This window comes from Mobula hypostoma, chromosome 8 (assembly GCF_963921235.1).
Source record: "Mobula hypostoma chromosome 8, sMobHyp1.1, whole genome shotgun sequence".
NCBI lineage: Eukaryota > Metazoa > Chordata > Chondrichthyes > Myliobatiformes > Myliobatidae > Mobula > Mobula hypostoma.
Genome location: NC_086104.1, coordinates 4,964,064 through 4,978,354, shown reverse-complemented (window position 1 = coordinate 4,978,354; position 14,291 = coordinate 4,964,064). Strand labels below are relative to the sequence as shown.

The window sequence follows — 14,291 nt, the reverse complement described above, 5'->3', positions numbered from 1 at the left end:
CCAGAATGGTCTTACCTGTCGACCGATCGGGAATGTTGTTTCTGGGTGCACAGCAGAGAAGCCCTGCCTCATCTCCAGGTCCACCTTTCTGTGCTCGAGACTTGCTGTCACAGGGTTCAGATGGAGCTCAAGTGCGGAGTGAGAGACACTGAATCAGGGCGATAGTTCATAGTCTTTAATGCAAACAGTGTTAAAGAGAAAATAAAACAACAAACACTATGCCAAACAGGGCTGTTAACTGAAACTCTCACATGGTAAATGAAGCCTACACTGCAGCTGAAAAGGACACTAAATATAAAATGAATGCCACATGTCTTAAGAGTCAGTTTACTCGACAGTCCAATTTCTGAGGCAAGGCTGAATGCAAGCAGGTAGAAAAGCGTTGCTGTGTTGTGTCCAAGTCTTGACAAGCACTACAATGACAAGTATGGAGTTAAATGCTATCACAATGAAATAATAATTAGCTGACACGTGCACATTCACAAGCGCAATTGCCATATCTACTGCGCTGCCGAATCCGTGGTGGTGACAAGTACAAAGTCAGCATCGTTTCCTTCAGGGAAAATCTTGCCTGATGATCCTGTTGGAACTCTTTGAGGAGATTACAAGTAGGATAGATAAAGGAGATGCAGTGGACTTTCAAATGCGCTTCACAAGGTGCCACACATGAAGCTGCTTACCAAGTTAACAGCCCATGATATTACAGCAAAGTTACTAACATGGTTAGAGCACTGGCTGATTGGTAGGAGGCATCATGTGGGAATAAAAGGATCCTTTTCTGGTTTGCTGCCAGTGACTAGTGGTATTCCCCAGGGGTTGGTGTTGGGACCATTACTTATTATGCTGCATATCAATGATATAGACGATGGAATAGATGGCTTTGTTGCCAAGTTTGCAGATGATACAAAGATTGGTGGAGGGGCAGGTAGTGTTGAGGAAACAGGTAGGATGCAGAAGTACTTCGACAGATTAGGAGAATGGGCAAGAAAGTGGCAAATGAAATACACTGTTGGAAAATACATGGTCATGCACTTTGGTAGTAGAAATAAATGTACGGACTAAACGAGGAGAAAATCCAGGAATCTGAGATGCAGAGGGACTTGGGAGTCCATGTGCAGAACACCCTGAAGGTTAAGTTGCAGGTTGAGTCAGTGGTGACTCAATATTAACACCATTTCAAGAGGTCTAGAATACAAGAGCAGGGATGTGATGCAGAGGCTTTAAAAGGCACTGGTGAGGCTTCACCTTGAGTATTGCGAACAGGTTTGGGCCCCTCATCTTCGAAAATATGTGCTTGCATTTGAGTAGGTCCAGAGGAGGATTCCATGGTTAGAGAAGTTCAAGGAATGATTCCAGGAATGAAAGCGTTAACACAAGAGGAACATTTGATGGCTCTGGGTCTGTTCTTACTGGAATTCAGAAGGATGAGAGGAGATCTGATTGAAACCTCTCAAAATTTTAAAGTCCAAGACAGAGTAGATGTGGAAAAGATGATTCCCATAGTGGGAGAGTCTAGGACAAGAGGGCACAGCCTCAGGATAAATGGGCGCCCTTTCAAAACAGGCATCCAGAGAAATGGTGGTGAATTTGTGGAACTTGTTTCCACATGCAGCTCTGGAGGCCAGGTTGATAGGTGCATCTAAGGCAGATATTGATAGGTTCTTGATTAGACATGCATCAAAGATTACGGGGAGAAGGTCGGGATCTGGGGTTGAGGAGAAGATAGAATTCAGCCATGATTGAATGGCAGAGTAGACTCAATGGTCCAGATGGCCTAATTCTGCTCCTCTGTCTTATGGTCTTTTGGTCTTATCATCAACAACATGGATTCAAAAGGCCGCAAGATGAAGATCTAGACTCAGCTTCCTCAGTTACATTAACAGTGCTGTGGACTCGTGTCGCAGTTGTTGGAACTGATCGGTAGACTCCACTGTGGTGACACTGTCCATGGAATGCTCACCCCTCCACGCCTGGGAAAATGCTGATAGCTGTACCAATTCTAGAGAGGTGTTTGAATATTCCCAAAATGACTATCATTTGCTAAGTTCAGAAAATTACTAGATATGGAGTATTTAGGGACCCCTACATCCATCTAAGACCATAAATATAGGAGCAGAACTGGCTATTTGGTCCATCAAGTCTGCTCTGCATTTCATCATGGTCGATCTAAATTTATTTTCAGTCCAAATCCCCTCACTTCTCCCCATATCCGTTCAAGCCCTGACCAATCATGAATCTATCAACCTCTGCATTAAATATAAATAAAGACTTGACCTCCATAGCTGCCTGTTCCAATGAATTTCATAGACTCACCACTCCCTGGTGAAAGAAATTCCTCCTCATCTGTTTTAAATGATGCCCCTGTACTCTGAAGCTCTGTCCTCTAGTCTTAGACTCTAACACCATCGGAAACATACTCTCCGTATCCTCTATATCGAGGCCTTTCACCATGTGATATGTTTCAATGAAGTCACTCCTTATTCTTCTGAACTCTAGGGAACACAGGCCCAGAGCCATCAAAAACTCTTCATTTGACAAACCGCTCAATCCTGGCATCATTTTGAGCTCATTCCTGAAACTCCTTTGCACCCTCTCCAGTTTCAGCACATTCTTTCTAAGAGGGGGGGCCCAAACCTGCTCACATTACTCCAGGTGAGGCCTCAGCAGTGCATTATAAAGTTTCACCATTACATGTTTGCTTTTATATTCTAGTCCTCTTTAAAATATTGCTAACATTGCATTTTCCTTCCTCACCACAAGCAACATATTAACCTTGGGTCAGTGGTCCCCAACCTCCGGGCCGCGGACTGATACCGGGCTGCGAAGCATGCAGGGGGACAGGGGTGCAGCGGTAGCTGGAACGCACCCAGCACATCTTTACGAAAAAAGCCAAAATCAATAAGCTAATTAACTAGGTGCCACCCAGCATGTAAATGTCAATCCAAATGAGAGGTGATTGCTGATTGTGTAGGTTGCCTCAAACTTCCTACCAGTCTTTGCTCCATTATAAGCTCTCTCTTTGGCTTTTATGTTGGGTTTGGTTTCTCTTGTCAGCCACAGTTGTGTCATCTTTCCTTTATTTCGTCCTCTTTGAGATGTGCCTTCTGAATTGCTTCCAGTAATTTCAGCCACTGCTGCTATGCCATCATCCCTGCCAGTGTTCTTTCCCAATCAATTCTGGTCATTAGCTCTCTCACGCCTCTGCAATTCGCTTTACTCCACTGTAATACTAATACATCTGACTTTAGCTATTTCCTTTCAAATTTCAGGGTGAATTTGATCATATTATCATCACTTGCCCCAAAGGGTTATTTTACCTTTGGGTCTCTAATCTATTCTGGCTCATTGTACAACACCCAATCCAGTTTATCTGATCCTCTAATGGGCTCAATGACACACTGCTCTAAAAAGCCATCACTTAGGCACTCTAGAAATCCCCTCCCCTGTAATTGAACCCCACCTAATTTCCCAATCCACCTGCTTAAAGTACCCCATGACTATTGTGACATTGCCCTTTTAACATACATTTTTCATCTCCCATTGTGATTTGTAGACTTCATCCTTACTACTGTGTGGGGGTTTGTATATGACATCCATCGCAGTCTTTTTGTCCTTGCAGTTCCTTAGCTCTGTCCACAATGAATCAACAACTTCTGACCCTATGTCACCGCTTTCTAATGAATTGATTTCATTATTTCCCAACAGAGTACCATTGCTCCCTCTGCTTTCCTGCCTATCTGTTTGATACAATGTGTATCCTTGGACATTAAGCTCCCAGCTATAATGTTCTTTCAGCCATGATTCACTGATGCCTACAACATCATACCTGCCAATCTGCATCTGTACTGCAAGTTCATCTACTTTATTCCATACACTGTATGCATTCAAATACAACACCCTTTTTGCTTTTGTCCTCCTTTTATGTTGTAACTAATACCATTGACTACAATTTTGCCCTAATAACAGGCTCTCCTGACTACACATTGCCTCTGCTTGTAAACTAACCACTACATCTGCAGAACTGTTATCCACCCTTCCTATGATACTGCTTCTACCCTTCCTCCTACACCAACTCTTTGGCCAAGTATTAAACTATATAATCTTCCTAGTTCTGGCATCTGCACACCTGCCTGTGGACTCTTCTCTCTGTGCTGTGATCTTTGCTGTGGGTCTCTCCTTCTGCACTGAGACCAACCTTGAAAAGCAATCCCTCATAGTGGGTCATTCACTGTGGACCTCTCCCTTCCCTGTTCTGTTCTTGACCCCTGTGATCTGTCTCCCTGAACCAGTTTCATTTTGCTCAGTGCCAGCACTCTGGTGTTACCAATGGTCCTGGAACTGGAAGCAGCATATGGAACACTTTTGCCAGTTGCCTGAACTTCCCCATTATCCAATCTGCAATGACATTAACAAAGGAACCGATTTCTGCTATCTGTGTCAGATTAAGAACATAATATATGGAGCAATACGGTACAAAAACAGAAGGTCAGAATTTCCATTGAGCAGGTTGATTGGCAGCTTGATGCTGCAGGGATAAAATAGAAGGGAAAGTATGAAAGAGGGAGGAGTGGCGTTACTAGTTACAGCCAATGTCCCTCTATGCTCAGACAGGACAGACAGGACTCATCCACTGAGCTCATATGGTTGCTGTTACATAACCGGCAACAATGAGTATCAATCGAGACAGGTTATACAAAATCAACCAAACATTTATTAAACACAGATAAACGACAGAAAAAAAAACAAATGAAAACTTTAACCGGAAGTTAACCGTTATGCAGTCGTTCAACAAATAGTCACTCGGCACTGGTTCTTAAAGCGCTAAATGCGAAATCAATTCTTAAAGCGATAAAGTCAGATATAGTTCTTAAAATGGTAAGTTCGAAAGTCCAATAGATTTATACGTTCAATTTGGGAGAGACTTCTCTGGAGAAGGGTTTCTTCATAGAGGCGACTTTCCTGCTGGTTCTGTCCAAAGGATTCACGATGCAGTAAATAAACAGTTTAAAACAACTGACCGTAAATTCTTTCAGAGAGAGAGCAAACTTTTGCATGAACTCTTTCCTCCTTTGGCAAGAGTTATCTCGATGCAGGTGCTACTCCTTCGACGAAGACTCAATAAGGTCGATCCTTTGTTAAACTGCCGAAAGATGCCGACTTCTCTCAATCCTTCGAGTCCTGTACTTTGACGAAGTCTTCACTCTCCCTGCTACTGCTGGAATTGAGTAAATTAGCACATCTAGCCAAAAATTTCCAGTCCAATAATATTGTATCTTGCAACAGAACACACAACCATTTAAAAAATGAAACTGCGTTATAAAAAACAACAGAAGCGGAGACACAGCACGTTCTACCTGGAAATCTATAAACTAAAAACTAACTGCGTTATCTGGGATCTTCCTTTTATATACCCATGGTGCACATGTCATCACGTGACCTCACATCGGCGGGAAAATTGCACCAGGTGACCCCCAAAAGACGATTACATCATTCTCACAAAAAAAAAATCACAGATCTCCTTGAGGCAACTGAGGAATAAGAAATGGACGACCACATTAATGATTCAGTGATACTTGCAACATCATACCTGCCAGTCTGTAACTGCGTTGCCACTTTGTTGACCTTATTCTGTATACTGAACACATTCAAATATCACACCTTTTGTCCTGTAGTCACCATTTTTGATTTTGTCCGCCATTTAGTTCACAATCCATCCTGTTGAGTTCAATGTTGTGCTATCATCAGCTTCTCAGAATCATAGAAACAGAAAAAACCTGCAGCACAATACAGGCCCTTTTGCCCACAAAGTTGTGCTGAACATGTCCCTGCCTTAGAAATTACTAGGCTTACACATCGCCCTATATTTTTCTAAGCTCCGTGTAAGGACTTATTTGAGCTGGAGTTCTGTAATTACTGGTGTTCTGCAGAGATTGGTTCTGGGACCTCTGTTGTTTATGATATATATAAATGACCAGCATGATAGTATAGATGGGTGGGTAAGTCAATTTGCGGATGATACCGAGATGGGTGGTGTTCTGGATTGTGTAGAAGACTGGCAAAGCGTGCAGTACGATATAGATCAGTTGCAGATGTGGGTGGAGAAATGGCCGGAGTTCAAATGGCAAGGGTAAGATATTAGTGCTGTCAATGAGTTTAACAATCAGTCATGTTGTTTCTGAATGATGGTCCAGAAGCAAGAGACTGAGTGTCTTTCTCCAGGTTCTGCAGCCTGTGTCCAGATGTTGAATACTTCTTGTTACTTGCAGGCAGGCGATGCTTCGTTTGCCCAGGAGATGTGAATGGGAATGAGTGTCCATGGTTAGTTCAACATCCGACCTTCTGAAGGAAGGAAGGTCTTTGATGAATCAGTGATGAAGTTTGCACTGTGAACACTGACCCGAGGAACACTGGAGTGTTGTCCTGAGAATATTGTTACTGCAATTGGTCAACCCCAGTTGTGTTGGGAATTCAGAGCTTTTATCTCATTGGTTAAAGACTGTGCCCTTGCTGTTTCATTCATGTGTGGTTCACAGACAATCTCTGTGGCAACTTTGTGAGGTTGGTGCTTCACCGGCCCAGGTTGGTCAAATACCTCGACTGTAATTGAGTGTGATGGACACACTGGGCTGTGATGATCTGGCTCAACTCTAATGATGAATAACTGACACTCCGACCTTGAGTTTATATGTTGTGCAGGGTAATATTTCTGCTGCTGATGGTCCACCGTGTCTTGTGGATGCTCTTGTTTCTGTCTGGATTTCCCTGATACTAGACAGATTTACAGCTACTGGATTGGAGATGATGAGGTTCATCAATCCTTCGGCAGAATGATTGAATCCTTTCAGTAAATGAGATTCCCTCACCGTGAGTGTCCATTCTGTGTATTGTGATATCCAGCAGAGTGAGGGATCTCATTACTGATTAAAGGCTCTGTACAATAGCAGTAACGTTCAGAACATCCAGCCCTCACTGAGTCAATGAGTACCAAGTGAGGAGTACAGTTAGGGTAAATGCAAGCCACCTTTTTTCCCTGAAGTTGAGTGGGACTCTTCCTCGAGGTAATACGGTAAGTGTGAAAGGTGAAATATTTAATAAGTACCTGAGGAGAGACGTGGTGGTAATGTGGAAAGACCTGCCAGTGGAAGTAATGCATTTAGACTTGCTTTCAACATTGAAGAGAGATTTGAATATGTACATGGATGGGAGAGCATGGTTGGCTATGTTCTAGATACTGGTCAATGGGGCCAGACAGAATAAAGATTTTGGCAAGGAATAGATGGGCCGGAAGAGCCTGTTTTTATGCTCTGCTGCTCTTTGCATCTATGCCTCTATGAGCATGTATTATATTTCTGGCCAGTAATCCTGCCACCAGCTGTTCAGTAAAACCTCTCTGTTGTTACCCTGCCCTCTTTCCCCGATACACTGAGTCACCTGGTTGCACTGGAGACCGGGATTCGTGAAGGTGAATGGAATTCATCGCTGTTCACAAAGAATGAGCACTGACCGAGAGGCAGTTGCTTGCTTCTGTCAGATCTTTCAATCACAATTCAAAAGTACAGCGGAATAGTACAGAAGAAGAAAACAAACATTAAGCTGGACTATGATGAAGGGAGTGTGCACAGTACTTGTCAGATTTAGCTACTGGGGGAACTTCTTTACTCTGAGAGTGGTAGCTGTGTGGAATGAGCTTCCAGCAGAAGTGGTTGAGGCAGGTTCGATGTTGTCATTTAAAGTTAAATTGGATAGATATATGGACAGGAAAGGAAAGGAGGGTTATGGGCTGAGTGCAAGTCGGTGGGACTAGGTGAGAGTAAGAATTCAGCACAGACTAGAAGGACCAAGATGGCCTGTTTCCGTGCTGTAATTGTTATATGGTTTTATATATTGCCAACCTGCTGTCACTGGAAATGGACATTGGTAGGTGGACCACCTGACCCTCCAGTTCTGATGAAGTGTCACTGCCCGAAACATCGACTGTTTATTCTTTTCCATAGATGTTGCCTGGCGTGTTGAGTTCCTCCAGCATTTTGTGTGTGTTGCTTTGGATTTTCAGCATATGCAGAATTTCTCGTGTTTGTGACATTAAACATCTACACCAGGATGACTGAATCTAAATTAAATTATGAGGCATTCTGATGCAAAATGCTGCAGATACTGGAATTCTAAATTAAGCCAGAAAAAGTTGGGTGATTCATTGGGTCAGGCAGTGACTATGGAGAAACAGCTCCTGGAAATGATGGTAACAGGAATAGCCCTCCTTTTCGGGGTAACGGGAAACACTTGGACTCAAGAGGTGTGAGGATTAACAGGAGTCCTGATGAATTGTTTATTCCCCTCCATTGATGCTGCCTGACCTGCTGAGTTCCTGCTGTGTGTTGCTCATGATTTCCAGGATCTGCAGAATCTCTTGTCCAGATGGGGATGGGGTGCCAGAAAGACCTTGATTTCGGGTGATAGATATCAGGATGATTTGACAATCGCTCCGGGATAGAGTAAGAGGGGCGCGCTGACAACAGCCCTCAGTTACCGATGCCTTCAGAGGAAGCGGCTGCCCTGGCATTTTGCAGCACAATTTTAGCTGTCTCCACCATTGTATCCAGCGAATTGTTCAGCATCATGAGAGTCACGGCAAAGGATGATGTTGCCCCAAAGACAGAGCCCAGAATGGGGACCAAGTCAAGGAAGAGCTCGGCAATTGTCAGAGCCACTGCCATGTTGCATCTCTGCATCAACAGCAGAACCTGCTCACGTGTGATCTCCCCGAACACCCAGGTGTGCTCTGCACCTCTCCGCAGATCTGCTACACTGGTTCCCACTCTCTGGGCCAGTCTGCGGAGGGATACCTCATCCAGACCAAGAATCTTCCGTATGAGCAGGATACCGGAGATAATGAGCACCAGGTGACAGGCAAGAGACAAACCCGGAATGGGATTTGCACCAATAACCCCCAACATAGTGAACAGCATCTGGATGAATGGCCGCAGAGCATTACGTTTTCGTTCTATAGCAGCTTCAGATGTGTCAGTGAAAGCTGTGATAAATAGATTCTTCTGTGTCTCCAAGAGACTGGATACCACAGCCTCCCTTAATGCAGGAAAATCAAACTGATGAAGGTCAAATGCGGAATAGATGAAAACGGAAGTATTTTGTATCCCTGCTGCCCGCAGTGAGAAGATGCAATATTCCTTCAAGGTCTGGAACATATCCTCCTGGTTATAACCCTTGCTGCAGCTTTCTGCCCCGACAGTCTCGTCGATCTTAGAGCGCACCAGGTAGAAAGGTTTGCCCGCCTTCTTCAGTGCTTCAGCCAGTAACTTGTCATTCTCCGTGAACCGAGCATCAGTGACAATGATGACCAAATCATACTGGGAAAAGTTGGTTTCCTTCATGAACTTTTTCATCGGAAACTTTGGTGTATTGAACCCGGGGAAGTCATAGTACTGAACGTTAGGAAGGGTGGGGTGGGAGTAAGGTGTTATTTCCATGGTGGTCCCTTTACTGCCAGGTTTAGCAGCCCCTTCCTCATTCTCATCCAACCCAAGCAGGGCATTGATCAGGGTCGATTTGCCCTACTCTGTCTCACCCATCACCGCAATCCGGATCTCTACATTTTTGAACTGCTTGGATTTTCTCTCGATGGCCAATTGAAAACCCTTCTGTCCTTCATGTTGATAGGCAGACACCAGATCCTTCACATCCTTGGGGTTGTAATACAGGTTGAATAGAACACCAGCCATTTCCCACTGAAATAGGAAAACATGTTTATTACGTTGGAGATGGAAGTCATCAGGAGATCTCAAGGGATCCATTGTGAACGAGCCAAATGAATATAAAATCAGCTTGATGGTATATGTAAGAGGGTGGTTGCTTTTCTAATTAGAGGGCAGCAATCACAGGTGATTAAGAGGTCTCCTGCTTCTTGTAATTATATTAATGACTTGCATGAGAATATAGGTGTCATGATTAATCAATTTGTGGAAGATAACAATTTTGGTGGTATAGCAGACAATGGAGAAGGTTATTTAAGTTTACGACAAAATCCAGATCACTTGGGAAGTTTGGCCAAGGAGCAGCAGATGGAATTTAGTCATAGTCATAGTCATAGTCATACTTTATTGATCCCGGGGGAAATAGGTTTTTGTTACAGTTGCACTATAAATAATTAAATAGTAATAAAACCATAAATAAATGGTAATATGTAAATTATGCCAGGAATTAAATCCAGGACTAGCCTACTGGCTCAGGATGTCTGACCCTCCAAGGGAGGAGTTGTAAAGTTTGATGGCCACAGGCAGGAATGACTTCCTATGATGCTCTGTGCTGCATCTCGGCGGAATGAGTCTCTGGCTGAATGTACTCCTGTACCCAACCAGTCCATTATGTAGTGGATGGGAGACATTGTTCAAGATGGCATGCAACTTGGACAGCATCCTCTTTTCAGACCCCACCGTCAGAGAGTCCAGTTCCATCCCCACAACATCACTGGCCTTACGAATGAGTTTGTTGATTCTGTTGGTGTCTGCTACCCTCAGCCTGGGGCCCCAGCACACAACAGCAAACATGATCGCACTGGCCACCACAGACTCATAGAACATCTTCAGCATCGTCCAGCAGATGTTAAAGGACCACAGTCTCCTCAGGAAATAGAGATGGCTCTGACCCTTCTTGTAGACAGCCTCAGTGTTCATTGACCAGTCCAGTTTATTGTCAATTCGTATCCCCAGGTATTTGTAATCCTCCACCATGTCCACACTGACCCCGCTGGATGGAAACAGGGGTCACCAGTACCTTAGCTCTCCTCAGGTCTACCACCAGCTCCTTAGTCTTTTTCACATTAAGCTGCAGATAATTCTGCTCACACCATGTGACAAAGTTTCCTACCGTAGCCCTGTACTCAGCCTCATCTCCCTTGCTGATGCATTCAACTATGGCAGAGTCATCTGAAAACTTCTGAAGGTGACAAGACTCTGTGCAGTAGTTGAAGTCCAAGGTGTAAATGGTGAAGAGAAAGGGAGACAAGACAGTACCCCGTGGAGCCCCAGTGCTGCTGATCACTCTGTCGGACACACAGTGTTGCAAACACATGTACCGTGCTCTGCCAGTCAGGTAATCAAGAATCCATGACACCAGGAAAGCATCCGCCTGCATCGCTATCAGCTTCTCCCCCAGCAGAGCAGGGCGGATGGTGTTGAACGCACTGCAGAAGTCAAAAAACATGACCCTCACAGTTCTCACTGGCTTGTCCAGGTGGGCGTAGACATGGTTCAGCAGATAGACGATGGCATCCTCAACTCCTAGTTGGGGCTGGTAGGCCAACTGGAGGAGATCTAAGTGTGGCCTGACCATAGGCCAGAGCATCTCCAGAACAAGTCTCTCCAGGGTCTTCATGATGTGTGAGGTCAATGCCACTGGTCTGTAGTCATTGAGGCCTCCGGGGTGCGGCGTCTTTGGCACAGAGATGAGGCAGGACGTCTTCCACAGCACAGGAACCCTCCAGAGCCTCAGGATCAGGTTGAAGACATGGCGAAGTACTCCACATAGTTGAGGTGCACAGGCTTTGAGCATCCTGGTACTGACACCATCCGGTCCTGCAGCCTTGCTTAGGTTGAGACGTCTCAGCTGTCTTCTTACCTGTTCAGCTATGAAGCCCACCGTGGTGGTTTCGTGTGGGGAAAGGGTACACGTATAGTCATGAGAGCAGGGTGGGGGACTGTGAGGAGGGGTAGGAGGGGAGAGTGGAATATGTGTTGGTTGGGGGCCGACAACAGATGACTCATGTGGGGGATGGGCAGGGGCCACAATGTCAGATCTGTTAAAGAACAGGTTAAGTTTGTTGGCTCTGTCCACACTGCTTTCAGCTCCTCTGTTGCTAGTTTGTCGGAACCCAGTGATGGTCCTCATCCCACTCCAGACCTTTCTCATGTTGTTCTGCTGGAGTTTCCACTCAAGCTTCCTCCTGTACCTGTCTTTAGCCTCCCTGATCCTGGCTTTCAGGTCCCTCTGTATTGCCCTCAGCTCCTCCCTATTTCCATCTCTAAACGCCCTCTTTTTAGCGTTCAGGATGTCCTTAATGTCCTTTGTCACCCATAGCTTGTTATTTGAATAACAAAGGACAGTTCTTGTCAGAACATTGCAGTCCACACAGAAGTTAATGTAATCAGTGATGCATTCTGTGAGCCCATCAATATCCTCTCCATGTGGCTCACAGAGTGCCTGCTAGTCTGTCACCTCAAAACAACCCTGGAGTGCCTCATAAGCCTCCTCCGACCATTTTCTCACTGTCCTCGAGGTTGCAGGTTTACTCTTCACCAGAGGCACGTAGCAGGGTTTTAGATGCACCAGGTTGTGATCTGACCTTCACAGTGGGGGGAGGGGAGAGGAGCTGTATGCATCCTTAACATTAGTTTACATTAAATCCAGAGTCCTCTCACATGCTGCGTGAAGTTGGGCAGTGTTCTAGCCATGGTAACCTGGTTGAGGTCACCCGAGATGATAATGAGGGCACTCGGGTGCTGGGTTTGTAATCTGGCTATGACAGTGTAAATGATGTTACACGCCAACGTAGGGTTGGCAGAGGGAGGGGTGTACACAACAACTACAATTGTATGTGAGATTTCCCTTGGCCGACGAGCTGACAGGCTCCATCCGTTCCTTTGGGTCGGGTAAGACTCCCGGAAGCGACGGCTTACCGGCTGAGTTGTACTCGGCTCTGTGGAACTGGATGGGCCCAGACCTGCTGGAAGTGTACAATGCTATGCTTCTGGCCGGCAGTATGTCTGAGTCCATGAGGAAGGGCATCATCACCCTCATCTACAAGCAGAAGGGGGAAAGGGAGGACATTAGAAATTGGAGACCCATCTCTCTCCTGAACGTGGACTACAAGATCCTGTCCAAGGCTATCGCCAACAGGGTCAAGTCTGCTCTGGGACAGGTGATCCACCCAGACCAAACCTGTGCTGTACCAGGCAGGAAGATCTCAGACAGCCTCGCGCTGCTGAGGGACACCATCGCCTACGTGCAGGACAGGGGGGTGGATGCCTGCCTGGTCAGCTTGGACCAGGAGAAAGCCTTCAACAGGATATTGCACTCGTACATAGCGGACGTGCTCTCCAAAATGGGATTTGGGGAGGGAATCCGCAATTGGATCAGACTGCTCTACACAGACATCCGTAGTGCAGTCCAGGTCAACGGGTGGGAAACAGACAGCTTCCCCATCAGGTCTGGAGTCAGGCAGGGCTGTCCCCTCTCCCCTGTCTTGTTTGTGTGCTGCATAGAACCCTTTGCGGAAGCCATCAGGAGGGATGAGGGCATAAGAGGGGTGACGCTGCCAGGCAGTGGAGGGACCCAAGTGAAAACCTCTCTGTACATGGACGATGTCACCGTTTTCTGCTCTGATCCGAGGTCAGTTCGCAGGTTGATTGGCACCTGTGAACAGTTCGAGCTAGCTTCGGGGGCCAGGGTCAACCAAACGAACAGCGAAGCCATGCTCTTCGGCAACTGGCCCGACCGATCCAGCGTCCCCTTCACCATCAGGTCTGACCACGTGAAGGTGTTGGGGATCTGGTTCGGAGGGGCTGAGGCGTGCAACAAGAACTGGCAGGAGCGGACTGCCAAGGTGAAACAGAAACTGGGACTGTGGGGAGGGCGCTCCCTGTCGATAACGGGCAAGAACCAGGTCATCAGGTGTGAGGTGCTCTCAGGGCTGCTGTACTTGGCGCACGTCTGGCCCGTCCCCAGCTCCTACAGCTCGGAAATCACCCGGGCCTTCTTCAGATTCGTCTGGGGATCCAAGATGGAGCGGGTGAGACGGACCGCCATGCACAAGTCCCTGGACAACGGGGGCAAGAACGTCCCCAATGTCGCCCTCACCCTGATGGCCAGCTTCGTATGTGGCTGCATCAGGTTGTGTGTAGAGCCCAGGTATGTGGGCACCAAGTACCACTGTGTGCCCAGGTTCTACTTGTCGCCCTGGCTACGAAGGATGGGTCTGGCCCCACTCCGCGCAACGCCCCAGTCAGCTGGTCGTTGCCGGCATACCTGTCCTACGTAGCAAAGTTCTTCCAGGAGAACGCCTTTGACCACAGGGCCATCAGGCAGTGGTCGGCACGTAGTGTCCTGCAGGCACTGCGGGAGAAGGACGTGATGGACACAGTGGGGTTGTTCCCTGAGCAGACTGTCCAGTTCATCTGGCAAAATAACTCATCGCCAGATCTAACCAACAGGCACCAAGACCTCGCCTGGCTGGCGGTGAGAGGGGCCCTCCCAGTCAGAGCCCTCCTGTACGCCCGGAA

The 14,291-nt window shown here is 46.5% G+C and overlaps 1 pseudogene; it reads right to left on the bottom strand.

Annotated features, from left to right (window-relative positions):
• Nucleotides 1-8,519: 8,519 nt before the first annotated feature.
• LOC134350724 (interferon-inducible GTPase 5-like) lies at nt 8,520-9,737 on the bottom strand (annotated as a pseudogene).
• Nucleotides 9,738-14,291: the final 4,554 nt, after the last annotated feature.